Raw genomic sequence first — 16,647 nt, forward strand, 5'->3', positions numbered from 1 at the left:
TTCTATGGTATTTTTAACAGAGTTCCCCACTTGACTTTTTATCACCTTTTTAATAACTAATCATAATCAAGCCTTGTATGTATTCGCTAGATCTTTAAATAAGTGAAGTATCTGTATTACAAAGATAATAACCAGTTCTGCTCTGGCCGTCCAACCCGGGAAGGCAACACTGCCAAGCAGAAACAGGCACAGATCTGGATTTGAATTTCAGTTCTACCACTTTCAAGTTGTATAAATATTGGCAGTTTACTATATCTCTCTGTGCCTTGGTTTCCCAAACTGTAAAATGAGTTAGTATCACCCAGCTCATAAGGCTCTGTGTCCAAAAATGGCATACATAAGGCACACAGTGCAATGCCTAGAACAGAGAAGGGCTCAGATGTTGATTATGATGAGACATTTTTCTTGGGGTAGGTCTTTAATAATCCCTTTCTTGGGGTAGATCTTTAATAACCCCTATTGCTTCTTCCCATATTTTATTCCAGGTGAGAAATAAAGGTATGTCTAAAATCAGAAATGAGGGGCGCCTGGGTGGCTCAGTGGGTTAAAGCCTCTGCTTTTGGCTCAGGTCATGATCCCAGGGTCCTGGGATCGAGCCCCGCATTGGGCTCTCTGCTCAGCAGGTAGCCTGCTTTCCTTCCTCTCTCTCTGCCTGCCTCTCTGCCTACTTGTGATCTCTGTCTGTCAAATAAATTTAAAAAAATAATTTAAAATCAGAAATCAGCCCATTTACAACTCAAAATGAATGATGATGGAAAATCCCCCTCACATCAGGCTTGCACCACCGGACAGAAGTAGGAACTCAAGGGGGAACAATAGACCATCTCTGGTCTCATTCTGCCACTGATTAGCTGTAAGACATAATGAAAGGCACTTACTCTCTCCTCACCTCAGTTTTATGAGCTGTAAAATGAAGATAATGCCTCCTCTTATGTGCTTTTTAGATTGTCATAAGGGTAAAATGAGACATGGAATAAATATATTTTATGGCTACAAAATATCAGGTAAAAATCAATATTTGATTGTTAAGCAGGCCTAATGAAAGCCTCCCCCCTCCCCAATAACTTCAAACTTTCAACATCAGCTCCCTGTTCAGAACTAAGGCTGCAAAGCAGTTTTATCCACCTACTGCCAAACACTCCATCCGCCGTTGAGAAGCAAGGTGGACACATAAGGGTAAGTGATGAGGCTTTTTCTCTGGAAAGGGACCCAGGAAACTGTTCACCATGTTCTCTTTTGAACCCTTGAATTTTATACCGTGTGCAAGTAGCACTTACACAAAATTGAAAATAAAAATGTAAATGACGAGTGAATAGGAGACGCATACAAGAGAGTGATCAGCGTATTGATGCAGCATTTTGACACATTATCCTCAGGAATGTGCGGCCTTCACAATCACATCCAGAAGCCAGCAGTGCCTCTCTAATTCCAGCCGGGCCACCCCCTTGCAGAGTCTTGGCGGCAGCTGCTAAACCTCACGAGGCCAGCCAGGATGAACTCTGACCGCGCAAGGATATTTCCTTTCAGTGATTGGGGACACACGTTCTCTTCCCAAAGTGGCATAGGCAAGGGCAATTATACTTCCCACTGAGATGAGCTTCTTCCAAAGAAGGAAGTGAAAACCCCCAGATGCCGAAGAAAGTACTGGTTACTCCGCCACAGCTCACGATCTAAACACTTAGCCCTCGCTTCTTTCTCCACCGCCTTGGTGTGCGCTCCGAGGTCACTGAGAATCTTTAGTCTAAGTTAGCGGACATTCTTTCCAGACTACTCTGCCATAATATTATTATTCTTCATAAAATGATCAGGCCAACAAAGGTCAGGCATGCTGTGATCATTTTTCATTTAAAAAAAAAAAAAAAACACCCAAGAACCTAGATGTCCATCAACAGATGAATGGATCAAGAAGATGTGGTATATATACACAATGGAATACTATGCAGCCATCAAAAGAAATGAAATCTTGCCATTTGCGACAACATGGATGGAACTAGAGCATATCATGCTTAGCGAAATAAGTCAAGCAGAGAAAGACAACTATCATATGATCTCCCTGATATGAGGAAGTGGTGAGGCAACATGGGGGCTTAAGTGGGTAGGAGAAGAATCAACGAAACAAGATGGGATTGGGAGGGAGACAAACCATAAGTGACTCTTAATCTCACAAAACAAACTGAGGGTTGCTGGGGGGAGGGGTTTTGGGAGAACGGGGTGGGATTATGGACATTGGGGAGGGTATGTGCTTTGGTGAGTGCTGTGAAGTGTGTAAACCTGGTAATTCACAGACCTGTACCCCTGGGGATAAAAATATATGTTTATAAAAAATAAAAAATTAAAAAAAAAATAAACATTTAAAAATGAAAAAAAAAAAAACCACCCTATAAGGCCAAAATAACTTAAGAAAACGTGTTTTCTATGGCTAAGCTGAGGGCCCGAGAGCTCCTTGGACAGCTCTGCTATTAACATATGGTAAGATGGCTCAAGTCACCCCCTCCTCTGCCCTTCAGAAAAAGGAGACCATTTCTTTTTACTGTTTTCATTTTTCTTTAGTTTCACTGACACCATGACAAAAGTATTTGATTTTTAACTCTAAAAGTATACAGGATAGAAAGAGACTCTGATACCATTTCAGATTGTAGGCTCTCATGGACTCAGGCCCTGGCTGTTTCAGGTGGGTTTAAAGAGAAAGGATTTTGGTTTAGACCATGCACAGCCAAGACCTTTCTGGTCCCCCTGAATGTATATCCTGGATAGGTAAATTTCCGCCAATACAAAGACATTACTAGGAAATGTACATATTTTATACTTGACTTACTCTTATAGTATTTGCTAGACCAAATTAGGAAATTATTTCTTGTTTCCTCTAGAAATAGAAAGTGAATCTTTCCTCACTTGCATGCACAATATTTCTTGCTCAGAAGCTCAACATGGCTTTTCACTGCCCAGCAGGTTTTTAAAGTGGTTCTCTTCTTTTCCTTACGCCAATAGACAATGTAAAACATTTAACCCAGGAGACTCAGGGAGAGAGAGCAAAATGATCTCAAGTTCTCAATGGACAATTTGGACCACATGTCTTTCTTAGAAGCAAACCTCTGGCCCCTGGCTATAGGGCCAGCACCACCCCCCACCACTGTCACACAGCATCTGGCCCCCTTGCATTTATATAAAGGGGTGTTTGGGTCCCAGTCCTCCCTATACCCTATATTTCAACTGTGCTGCCTTCCCTGCATCTCCTTAAGTGTGGCAGCTGTCCATCGCATGCCTTGGCTTGTGCCACATGCTCCACCTTTCATGCTGCTGTGTTGGCATGGCAAAAATGCACTGCATCTCTGATTCAGTTCAAGCAATACCTCCTCCAGGTTGATGGAGGGAGATGAGGAGAGGATATGCTAAATGGGTGGTGGGTATTAAGGAGGGCACTTGTTATGATGAGCATTAGGTATTAAATGTAAGTGATGAATTATTAAAAAAAAAAAAACCTCCTCCAGGAAGCCTCTCCGGATTGAGCCCTCCCTGAGGCACAAGTGGCTTCTCTGACCTCTATGTATCTCTCCTACCTTTCTCATAATTGACAACTACAATAATTGGCAACTACATGAAGCCTTCTTATGTGCCCAGTTCTAGCCTACTGCTTTTCAGCATTATTTTATAGTTACAAAAACTCCATGAGATTAAATTGTTTGCCAAAGGTCATGCAGAGAGTAAGCAGCAGAGTCCGGATTGGGTATGCCTGTGTATTATTTCTCTCCTCTTAGACTGAGAGCACCTTGCAACAGGAAATCTACTGATTTCATTCCTGTAACCCCAATCAATACCCAGCAGAGGACCAGGCATATTGTATGCATTTGACAAATATTTGCTGAATGACTGTCTTACTAACTAGGTGTATCACAAATCAGATTTATGGTAACATGTCTTCTAATATGAAATACTGAAAATTCCAACTTCAAGAAAAGACTAGAAATGGGGGGGCAGGTAAACTGGGTGTCCATCATAAGATGGACCTTTGTGAAACTTACACCTGTGCTTCTGGATGTCTCTATTCATAACACCCACAAACCTGCTGGTCTGTGAGCTCCACAAGGACAGGAAATGAGCCTTGTTTCTGAATCCTTGGGGCCCAGCACAGTGACTGACATTATGGGGATACTCAGCAAACAGCTGCTTATTGACAAAATGGATAGAAGATTTCAAATTTGGACACCAGGCTAACTTACTTGGAAAACGGCTTCTAAAACTGTCCACACTATCTTCATTCCAAACACTTCACAGCTGTTCTGCAACCAGAGTTGCATCACACTAAGTGACACCTTATTTACTTCTTCTTTTCTGTTTTTTTCTTCTTCTTCCACTTTTATTTAAGCAGCTGCAGATTTATCTTGGAACCCACATGCCCAAGCTATGTCCAAGTAGACCAGTTTACTCATATGCCATTGACTTAAACTGAGCTCCTCTTAAAGCTTAGTGTTACGCAGAGAACAATTCAGAACTTCATTACCCCAGCTCAAATTCCATTGCTATAAATACTGTTATGAACCTCAGGCAACATTCACACGTCTCAAACATAGGAAAAGCTCCACTGCAGTCAAAAATTTTGCACGAGCCTTGGCAAATCTAGCGAGAGCTTATCCACAATAAATACTTGCCTCTTGAGAGAGATAAATGGCTTGATGGAAAGAGCAGAAGACCAGAGGCTGGAGGCCTGGGTTCAAGTTCTGACTTTATTCTTTAGCTGTGTGACCATGGACAAGTCAGTCTTTGAGGTTCAGTGTCCTTCTCCCAAAAGGAGGTGTCCCAAGAGCCTCCCTACCTATCACCAATGGCTACTGGAAAGGTAAACTGAGGCACTAAATGCGAGGATGCCTGGTAGATAGATGTTCTATAAAGTACCATGTACATAACAGGTGGCATGGTTATTGTTCGACCTGATACCTCACTCCATCCTGTGCTCCCACACGTTTGCTTCCCTCCTTTCTGCTGGTCCCCACGGGCAAAGGGCTTAAACCTCTGAAGTTTCTAGTTCTTTAAACTTGCTTTTCTCTTTCAAATAAAGTCAAATATACAACAGATCCAAGTCTGTTTCAAGGTTGAGCTAAAATCACCAAGGCAATTATTTAGGGAGAGTTCAGGGAATTGTATGTAAGATTAAACGATTACTTTAATGTTTGAGTAGAAAATACGTAACTTCTCAAGGACTGTTGAATTATTTCTTTCATGATATGTCTTGATATGGATGATTTTCCTTTCAAGAAATACCTAGGGTAATGAACGATTTATTTTTTAAAAATATTCTTCAAGTCAAAGGACTTTTATTTCTCAATGAGAAACCACTCTCATTGCTCTCAAATTCACTGTAGTAAGATGATTTAAATGATGTATTCAACTGCACTGTGACAGAATCTTTTTCTATTTTTCCATCTTGTTTATTTTTCCACATTTTTTCTTGCTTCCATCTATTGCTAAGGCCAGTGAGATTGGACGATACCCAGTATGGGAGACTCAATGGAGGTTTCCAGAAGGTAGGCAAAAAGTCTACCAAAATCTCCCAAGGGACAGTCAAAGTCTGTAAAGGAGTGAATGAGACATTTTCTGTAGGTCTTTTTCTCATCCTCAAACAAAATCATTTGAAGATGTAATTCTAGAGCCCCAGGAGGCATGTTGGCACTCTTTGTTTTTGAGAAGCCCTTTCTAAAGCCCACCCTTGAATTCTGTTTCCAGCATTTAACTAGCTGTGAGAACCCTTGACAATTCATTAAAAGGCTCTGAGTTTCAGCTTCCTGATAGGTATAACAGGGACCACAAGCACAGACTCAGAGGATAATAAAAACATCTATGAGTTTGCACACCTGTGTCTGACACATGGAAAATGGCCAACAGAGGCCCTTTCCCTTCTTGGCAATCTGAGAGGTCCTGATAGGAAGTCAGAATTAAAACACAAGCACTCACTTGGCATTACAGAGTACCCACCAACGCATGTTCTGCACCTTGATTTATTAATATTATTTAAGAGTGTAAGACGAAATCAAAGTTGTATCCATTCACTGAAAAATCCTATCTGTGATGGGAAACCGAAATGACTCATATTGTACAGAATCTGGACTCTCTTGCCTGTTTGATTCATTTTCAAAGACAAGTTAGACAAATAGCTTTTTTCCTCCTTGTAACTTTCTGCCAACTATAATTCTCTACCTCTTTTAAATTTAGCCATTTCCAACATTCAAAAGTGCTGTAATCCAAAGCCCTTACCCAGTATAAACTATGCTGAGTTTTTATATCTGAGGCTTAAAACTCAATACTGAGCTAAAGTAGGAGGAAGCAGAGAAGAAGAAAAATACAATAAAATGATAGTTTATACTTGATTGAAAGAAAGTTTGTGCAAACACACACTCTTCTTGTTCCTCTTCTTTTCACTTTGCTGTTAGCATTGTTTGCTCCTTCTGTATCCTTCTTTGGAAATGGCTTTTCTCATACACAGCCAGACCAATTCTAGCATTGATCAGAGATGTTCCCAGCTTGAGCTTTCATGTAATTAGGAAGAGACCATGTTTATATGCAAAAAAGGAAAGGTGGACCCATCTCATTTAGTCATTCAATGACTAATTTCCCTGAGCGCCAGTGACATTCCAGGTACTGCCCTGATAGTGGGCAGACCCAACCCCACCCTCAATGGCTCTCGAGTCCAGTAGGGAGGAAAAGACACGAAAAAATGAACCTCATGCAGTAAGTAATACTGTGATTAGGGGCAGCCAAGAAGGAAACAGTGAAATCCATAGCAGTAGGACTACCCAGACTTGACAACAACCCTAAAGAGATTTCCTAAATCATCGACAGGACTGTGGCAGCGAAAACCTCATGAAGAAGTCCAGAGGAAGAGAGGGTTTGCCGTGGATGGCTGCAGGAAAGGAAATCAATGTCATGTATCCCTCGGTCTTGCTATTTGATCTTCCCAAGAATGGCTGTCTCCAACCTTGGGGTGATAATCAGTATGTGAACACATACAGTTTCAACCTCATCAGGTCTAATTAATAGCTGTGTACTTGAACTTACAGAAGATCTGAAAGTTATCCCATGGCTATCTCCTTTCATGGACAGGATAGGTCCATCCAGCTTCTGGCTTTAGGTGGAAGCGTCTACTGTGGCTTGATCCACCAGTGACACTAAAGGTGAGGACACAGAAAGTGAACTGAAGCCCGCCCCCCCCATCAGCATCACACCTGTGGGTGGCCCGCATGTTGAGGCAGGAGCGAGGGATGAATGTCACTCAGATAGGAGCCACATCCTGCGATAGGAAGGTACTCAGTCCTTCTTAAAAGCAGAAAGCTTTGGTGAGAGCTGCCAGAAAAATGAAGTGTTCTCTCCCGATGTTTCTAATTAGCAGTGAGATGAGCAGCATGCACAAGAATAAAGAAAAAGACAAGTTTATGATGATAACTTTGTCGCCATCAGACAGTATGTTTTTGGAAGTGACAGATCCTTAAATCAATTCTGCCTCTCCCAGCTTATTAGCACTGACTCCTCACTGCATTAGCATAAGTCTATCAAAAGGCAAGAAAGAGCATCTCATTACTTTTGAAGACATAATGAGTTTAATGCGTTACTGTGAATCAGAAGAGTTTCATGGGCTGGCCTATGGGGTCAAATTTGTAATGTGGATGTTAGTTCAAGGTCTACAAGATCTGGAGAAGTACACCTCTCTGAGTGTCCTCGATGATGCCCTGCCTTCATGGGACTGCACAGGGGTGGGAGTGGGAAGAAAAGGCTAGAGCAGTGACTCAGACACATGGGATCGCTTGGGTCATGCTTTGCTACACTGATGATGACAGGCTGCCCATACACTCAAAGATGCTCTAATGACCGTGTGTGGCCAAGTTTGGAGGTGACTCCCGCAGTTCGGTCTTTTCCTCTTCCAACCCCCCTTATTCAATGAATACTCATGGAGGCATGAGTACCTCTTAAGGGCTAGGCACTGCCAAGGGCTAGTAATGTACAGATAAGACACGACTGCATGGCATTCAGGGACACTTCTTGTTGGGACTGAGTTAATTTATACAATTTAATTCCAGTTAACCAACAAGGATACATCAGAGTTCTATGCACTGTGTGCCCAGACTTTTCTAAATCCTGGAAGGGAGGTGGAAAAAGAAGCAAGGCCTGGGGGTGGGGGGGGTCAGCTCCACAGCAGCACCCTCTACTTTGTCTCTGCATTTTGGCTTCTCCCCACCTGTGTAAGCCCTTCCTGCCTTCAGGAAAAGCAATGCCCCAGGGGGGAAAGAACCCCAGGGGTAAAGGAAAGAACCCACACTGGCAGAAGCAGAAAGCAAATGCACACTCATAGGGACATGCGTGGTATGGAGGTGGCCGGGGGAAGAAATGCCCGTATTTGAACAGAGAGCTGACCCTGGGAGGGGAATAGGCCATAGAGGACAACGGAGCCTAAGCACCAGCTTTGTCGGCGGGCACTCCTCAGCCACCACCGTTCTCTGTAGGCTGCAATGGAGGTGGAAACGCTTGGATGATAGCAGAGCTTTGAGAAAAGTCCTCAGGCAGCAGAGGACAGAAGCACTGAAGGGAGGACGAGGGGGCAGGAAGGCTAGGCTGGTCATGAGGGCACGCTGTGGTTCAGAGCTGGCCCAGAGGAGGGGAGAAGAAGAGGGCAGACGAGCAGGATCACACAGAGTTCAGTGACTGGTTACATGAACAGCAATATAGGAAAGGGAAATTTAAGGACTAACGATTTAAAGGCCTCAACACTAAAGAACTTGTGGGGGAAAGATGGAGGCTTTAAAATAAGTGGGGAAAATTGGGAGTCACGGTGTGCCAGACTGGGCAGGTGCCTGAGCAAGAGTCTGATCGTGCATTTATTGACCTAGAGGTGAATTCCAGGGGGATGGTCAAGTCTCAAAACCGAGGGAGACATGGGGCCAGCGATGTAGATACTTGTCCTCGAGGAAGATTATGTTTCCAAGGGAAAATAAAGTAGCCAAGGGTAAGTGAGAGGAAGATGGGAAGCCACAGGAGAGGAAGGGGTGCGTGGGAAGTCTTGCCCGGCTGGGTGAGTGCTACATTGAGGGGAGAAAGATACAAGCAGAAATATGGTCACCCATCAGACACTGAAGGGAAGAGACACATGAGGCCTGAGCAAGGATCATCCTTCTCTCTCTCCAGGCCTCCATGGGTGAGGGGCAGAGGGAGGCCGTGTTACTGTTAGGCTTGTATTCACTCCACAGGAGACAGATATTCCCTGCCTTGCTGATGTTCGGCTTGATGTGGGACTTGCTTTAGCCAACAGAACATCAGTGGACCAGAGGCGAGCAGGGCTTTCAAAGTGTCTGTTTTTCTTGGTCCTTTGCAATCCTGATTTCTGCTGTGAGAGTCTTGTCTGGTCACCACTGGTCACAGAAAGATGAGACACAGGGACCTAAGGCCACCAGGGAGCCTAAGCAGAACCACTCCAGCTAATCTGCAGCCCCAAAGCAAGAAATACATGTCTGTGGTTACAAGTCTCTGAAATCTTGAGGTGTTCATGACCCTACTGGAGGAAAACCTGACTCATACAGCGTGAGCTGGGCGTCTGACACCATGAAACGTGCTCTTTTAAGGACGGCACCCCTCCAGGGCCTCCTTAACCACCGTGCTCAAATCATAAAAGGACAAATGGGATGAAAAGCAATACCTATTTTAGCCGGTTCCGAGAGGAACTTGGTGGCTATACTGGGGTCATTTTCCCAAAGCAAGATAAGTCAAGAGCTACATATTAAATGTCTTAAATATCGATTGTTAGATAAAGCTGCACAGAATCAATCAGAAAGAACAGGCCAGGGAATTTCACCGGGGCAAAGGGCAGGGTATACAAAGTCAGGGATATTGAAATTTGATTAGTTCAAAGAATTTTTACGAAATTGGTCATGGCAACAGCCCGCCAACAGCTGACGTGACACTGAGGGAGAAGAGCTGAAGGTCTGGATTGGTCAAGAGATTTGCCCTGCCCCTTCCCCCCAACCAAGCCCTTCTTCTAGCAGGGATGCTATCCCAAGCTTTGGGACCAGGAACTAAGGATCGGAGACAAGAGTTAAAGAAATGTCTGAGAAATGTTGTTTAATAGTGCCCCTGCCAGGTTTTCATGGCATCTACCAAACAAGCTAGTGCTCTGGGGCCTGGGAACAGAAATGTCAGTGAAACCCAGGGAAAGTCAAGCCGTTCATAGTTCCAGGCACCAGACAGACCGAACAACAGGCATAGAACACTTTACCCCACATCACTGCTGTTTGCTTTTTGTCTTTAGGCGGATTCTACCATTCACCAGATTAGCCCTCCCATGTATAAGGGGAAACCCAGCAATTTCAAGAATTCTGCTTTTTAAAAAGCTCATGAGACCTATAAAAGGGGATTCAATTTAGCTACTTCAGAGGTCAGACAAGAAGACCAACTCCACTTATCCTTCTTGCTAAGCCGCTGATACCCTAAGAAGCTTACTGAATGCAACTTTCTGAATTTATTCTGTACTCATCCTTTTGGAAGGAATCTAAATCTGGGAATCAGGGCATAAGACCAGAGTCTCCAGTGCGTTCCATTCATTTCTGCAGCTGTGTCTCTTCAGTGATGTAATCCCTAATCTGGCATCATCTTCTCAAACATGGATAGCCGAGCCTGAGTGAGTCACCTCATAGATAAAGCCTGCCTTTTGGACCCAGCCATGTCCCAAGAAGACAGGGCATGAGACCCAGACAGGCAAACCCACCCCATCAGAAAGGGGGCTCACCTTCAGATCTTGCAAGAACGAGGTGAACCCCAGGAGGCTGCACTGAGTGGTTATGACACAGAGGACAATTCTACAGCAGAGGAAAGATGGACCTCCTCTTGTGCCCATCATTCATTATCTGGAGGTCACGGGCCCTTCCTTCCTCTACACCCTTGCCTGGGGAGGAATTCCTCTGCTCACTTGACTTTTCTCCCTTCACTCTCTGGGGTCCAGCTTAAATGTCACTTCTGTGGAGGCCTCTTGAACCAACTGCCTTAACTCCAAGGAGGCAGAGCAAGGAGGTGGAGCCTTCTTTGTTTAGACCTTTATCATAACATTTTGCATGTGGTAGATTAATAATTTATACATTTGTTGCATGTTTCACACTGTGAGCTACTGCAAGGCCAAGAATTCCAGCTATTATTCATGCATGTATCTCCAGGCTCAGAACTAGCTCTGGCACAGACTGACTACATCGCATAAAATATTTTCAAAATGGTAACCTACCCTAATTTTTTTTTTTAACCTACCCTAATTTAGAATGAAATGGGAAACTCTTTGTTTTAAGAAACAAAATAAATGCTCCCAAATTATTATATCTACTTTTATTCCACATAATTCTGAAAATGATTTGGGGTAAGAAAAAAAATTTGATTTTTAAAATAAAAACTTACTAGTTTGGATTGATGGGGGGATCAGTCTTGATTAGCACAAAGCTACAATTAGAAAATATTATAAAGATAATTTTAAACTTTCAAATACTAACTGTAACTTAAAATAAGCCTGTAACTTAAAATAAACTGTAACTTAAAATAAACAATATGGGGGCACCTGGGTGGCTCAGTGGGTTAAAGCCTCTGCCTTTGGCTCAGGTCATGATCCCAGGGTCCTGGGATCGAGCCCCACATCGGGCTCTCTGCTCTGCAGGGAGCCTGCTTCCTCCTTCTCTCGCTCTCTCTGCCTGCCTCTCTACTTACTTGTGATCTCTGTCAAATGAATAAATAAAATCTTTAAAAAAAATAAACAATATGACAATGACAGTGCTTGGGTACTTGCTTAAAAGAACAGATACAAATAAAGCAATTTATCAACTGTCCATTTATTTACATGGATTAAATACGTACTAGGCAATCCTGCTTTTGTAATTTGTTTAAGAAATTCTGCTTTTTTTCTTTTTTGGGGGTGGGGGGAATCTCTCTGGGATTGGATTAATCATAATCTTCTATTCCTGACACACTTTCATCATTGATCCATGCATGGCCTGCTTTCATTGATTTACTTAGTAATTTTTTAATAATTTAATGAGCACTCACAAAACCACTACCCAAAACAAAAGCCAGAGAATAACACATCTTATTGTTTGTGTACCTCCCATGGAGCCCATCCTTTGCTTCCCCATCCCGAGGAAAGTCCCATCCCAAATCCCATAGCCATCGTCCCCTGCCTGTCCTTTCTATACAAATTTTATTGCATCTAGCTATATTTCTAAAAGCATATTTTTATTTTAGTTGTTTTAAATCTATTAAAAGGATTCATGCCATAGGTAATATTTGAGGATTTGCTTTTATTCACTGGTTATATTTTTAAGATTTGGCCATATCTTTGGGTTTCCAGTGGCTCGTCTGTGGCTTAAGATTCCATTTTGGGTCTATTACTCATCCACTCTCTTACAATGTCATGTGGGCTTCCAGCATTTTGCTATTGTTTACAGTGCAATTCTGAAAATCCTCGCTCATGTACAAGAGCCTTTCTCGGACAGTATGCTTGCATAGATCTGGGTCAAACGCTAAATAAATGTTCAGCTTTAGAAGGTAATATTAACCTGTCTTCTGATGTGGTTGTGCCCATTTACTCTCGCACCAGCCCATATGAGGCATCTTATGGACCCACATCTCCTCCAGCACTTGGCACTGTCAGATTTAACAGCTACCACTTGTGATCAGTCTAGAGCTAACAGAAAGGCATCAGTATTCACAAATTGGTACAACCTAGATTAATCCATGAAATAAGGAAACGCACTGGATTATAAAAATAACCTGCTGTAAAAAAAATTAGAAATATAGAAAAGCATCGAAAGAAACGAAAATAACAGCTGTAACTTATCAAGGTTTAATATTCACTACAATGAAGGAATATTTCCCCTATTATAAGGGCAGCCTATGCTTGCAACTTATCTAAAATCTCTTGGGAGCACTCCTTCCAGACCTACTAATATTCTCACTGGTCAGCTCAGTGTCACCAGTGTCACTGCACTGTCCCGGGTGCCCAGGAAACAGCAAGACTCTGGCCAAATACCAGAATTAAGAACTGAAGATGTGTTTTGAAATTCATAACGTCTCCCTTATGGGAGGTTCATGTTCTATACAGTGGTTTCAATCTATGCCTCTTTTGATCTGGGAGGAAGGAAGGGACTGGAAGTTCTTATTAAACACTTAATAAAAGCAGTTCTTTTATTTTAAATCCATTTTCAGAAACTCCTTTGTACCACTGCACTTCCTTTCAGCAGCAAGATACCATTAAGGAAAGCAAAAGCAGTCTGCATTATAACAAGGACACCACAGCCAGGCTGTGGGTAATTGAATGAAGGTGTTCCCCAAGGCACAGAGACTCAATTTCTAGGGGCACAGTGTATTTCACATCCACTAGGAAAAGAGGCAGTAAATCGGCCCAGCATGAACAGAGAGTGTGCTCACAGCACATCTTCTGGTGACTGAAATTCAAATTTATGGACATCTCACTACGGGCCAGCACTGTGTTAGTGGTGAGCATTCAGAGAGGACATAGCACCTGCTTCCCATGGTATCGCCCCCTGCCTGGGAAAACACACAAGTCAGGTGATTATGAAATAAGAAAGAATGGAGTGAGAGCTATTATTAGGCACCTCAGAGGGGGAGCAAAAACCTCATTCGGACTTAGGGTCTCTGGGTGGTCTCTTGAGATTTGAACAGGGCTCTCACAGGTGATTAGAATATCTGTAGGAAAAGTAGGGCAATTCTGGACAGCAGGGAGAGGGACTTAATGCATTCAGAGAGTCAATCAGTTGCCCATTTAAACATTTATTCAGCATGGACTATGTTGCAGGACCGCCCCAGGCACTGGGTATGCAGAAGTGAATGAAACCAAGCTTCAGAAAGGCCTTTCTGAGGAGTTAGCAGGGAAGCAGGAGTTTGAAGGAGGAGATGGAACCCGCCATACCAACGGCAGTGGGCAGAACTTCATAGAAGGAAGGGCACACGCTAAACCCTAAGGTGGGACAGCCCTTGGAATAGCCCTGGTGGTGAAAGGAGGCTGGGGGACCACACAGGGATATGTCAAGCTGAAGGACCAGAGGTGTCATTCAATGGCCAGACAGAGGCGAGATCAGCTGGGGTTACAGGCTGCCATAAGGAGTGTGAAATTTAAAAAACATTCAGAAGCTTTGAGGGGGGGATGCTTTGTGATGAGTCTGGGGTGCCTGGTGTTGGGGAGAACAAGGAAGCATAGTCCCAAATACATCTGTGAAAGGTCGCTCTGCGTGAAAGCATCTGGAAGGCTATGAGAGGAGGTGGCAACAGTAGTTCAGGCTACAGATGATGAGGACCCGTACTGTGCCTGTGGTGGTGGAGACAGAGTGGGTGGATTCAAATATACTTTTTTTTTTAAAGATTTTATTTATTTATTTGACAGAGATCACAAGTAGGCAGAAAGGCAGGCAGAGAGAGAGGAGGAAGCAGGCCCCCCACTGAGCAGAAAACCAGACGTGGGGCTCTATCCCAGGACCCTGGGATCATGACCTGAGCCGAAGGCAGAGGCTTTAACCCACTGAGCCACCCAGGCGCCCCTCAAATGTACTTTTTATACCTTTGTTTTACTTGTGGTAAAAAACATACCTCCATACTGTTTTTCATATTGGCCAAAGCATTTTACATTCCCACCAACAGAACACAAGGGTTCTGACTGTTCCACATCTTTGCCAACACTCATTATTTCCTATTTTTTGATAGTGGCCATCTTCATGTGTGTGAGGGGATATCCATCCATACCAAGGTGGTTTTGATTTGCATATTCCTGATGATCAGTGATGTTGAGCATCCTCTTAGGTGCTTGTTGACCGACTGTCTATCTTCCCTGGAGACTGTCTATTCTTTGCCCATTTTCAAATCAGATTGTTTTTGCTATTGCTGTTGTTGTTAGGTTGTAGTAGTTCTTTACATATTCTAAACAGTAGCCCCTTACCAAATCTATGGTTTGAAAATATTTTCTCCTATTCTATAAGCTGATTTTTTTACTCTGTTGACTATTTCCCTTGCCTTGCAGAAGTCTAAATGTCATGTACTCCCACTTGTGTAATTTTGCTTTTGTTACTTGGGCTTCTGGTGTCATATTCAGGAAACTGTTGCCAAATCCAATGTCATGAAGCTTTTCCAAGGAGTTTTATATTTTCAGATCTTATGTTCTAGGTTTTTAATTCGAGTTAACTTTTATATATGATATAAGACAAGGGTCCAACTTCATTCTTTTGCATGTGGATATCCAGTTTTCCCAACAACATTTGTTGAAGAGACTATCCTTTCCCCCCAATATGTAGCCTTGGCCCTCCTGTCAAAGATCATTTGACCTATATAGCAGGCTTTATTTCTGGGCTACTTTATTCCATTAACCTGTGTGTCTCTGTCTTTATGCCCGTACCTCACTGTTTTTATGACTATAGCATTGTGATGTTTTGAAATCAGGAAGTGTGTGGCCTTTGGCTTTGTTTTGACTCTTCAAAATTGTTTCAGCTTTTTTGGGTCCTTTGAGATTCCATATGAATTTAGGATTTTTTTTCTATTTTTATAAAAAATACCATCAAAATTTTGACAGGGATGGGGCGCCTGGTTGGCTCAGTGGGTTAAGCCGCTGCCTTTGGCCCGGGTCGTGATCTCAGAGTCCTGGGATCGAGTCCCGCATAGGGCTCTCTGCTCGGCGGGGAGCCTGCTTCCCTTCCTCTCTCCTGCCTCTCTGCCTACTTGTGATCTCTCTCTGTTAAATAAACAAAATCTTTAAAAAAAATTTTTTTTTTGACAGGGATTACAATGAATCTACAGATTGCTTTGGGTAGTAATGGACATTTTAAAATATTAGTTCTTCCAATCCATGAACATGGGATGTCTTTCCATTTATTGGTCTTCTTTAATTTCCTTGAGCAATATTTTACAGTTTTTAGTATACAAGTCTTTCGCCTCCTGAGTTAAATTTATTCCTAAGTATTTCATTCTTTTTGATGCTATTATAATTGGGTTTGTTTTCTTAATTTCCTTCTAACAATTACTCATTGTTAGTATATAGATATGCAACTGCATTTTGAGTATTGATTTTGTATCCTACAACTCTGCTAAATCTATTTATTAGTTCCAACAGGGTTTTTGGTGTTATCTTTAGGGTTTTCTACATATAATGTCACCTGTGAACAGACCTAATTTTACTTTTTCTTTTGCAATTTGGAGGACTTTTATTTCTATTTCTTGTTTAATTGATATGGTTAGAAGTTCCAGTACCATGAATAGAAGTGACAAGAGAAAGTACCCTTGCTTTTTTCCTTATCTTGGAGGGAAAACTTTCAGTTTTTACCAATGAGTATGATTTTAGTTGCAAGCTTTTCATAAAGGCCTTTAGTATGTTGAGGTAATTTCCTTATTTTCCTAGCTTGTTGGGTTCTTTTTTTTTTTTTTTTTAATATCATGAAAGAGTGTTAAATTTTTTTTTTAAAGATTTTATTTATTTATTTGAGAGAGAGAGACAGTGAGAGAGAGCATGAGCGAGGAGAAGGTCAGAGGGAGAAGCAGACTCCCCATGCAGCTGGGAGCCCGATGTGGGACTCGATCCCGGGACTCCGGGATCATGACCTGAGCTGAAGGCAGTCGTCCAACCAACTGAGCCACCCAGGCGTC

General features: G+C 42.6%; 1 protein-coding gene across 7 annotated transcripts in view; it reads right to left on the reverse strand.

Annotated features, from left to right (window-relative positions):
- The window catches only part of TTC28 (tetratricopeptide repeat domain 28), a 641,796-nt gene that overhangs the window by 81,340 nt on the left and 543,809 nt on the right, over positions 1 to 16,647 (reverse strand). The window lies entirely within an intron of this gene.

Source organism: Mustela putorius, unplaced genomic scaffold (assembly GCF_011764305.1).
Source record: "Mustela putorius furo isolate JIRA1106 unplaced genomic scaffold, ASM1176430v1.1 tig00000578_pilon_pilon_pilon, whole genome shotgun sequence".
Classification (NCBI taxonomy): Eukaryota; Metazoa; Chordata; class Mammalia; order Carnivora; family Mustelidae; genus Mustela; species Mustela putorius.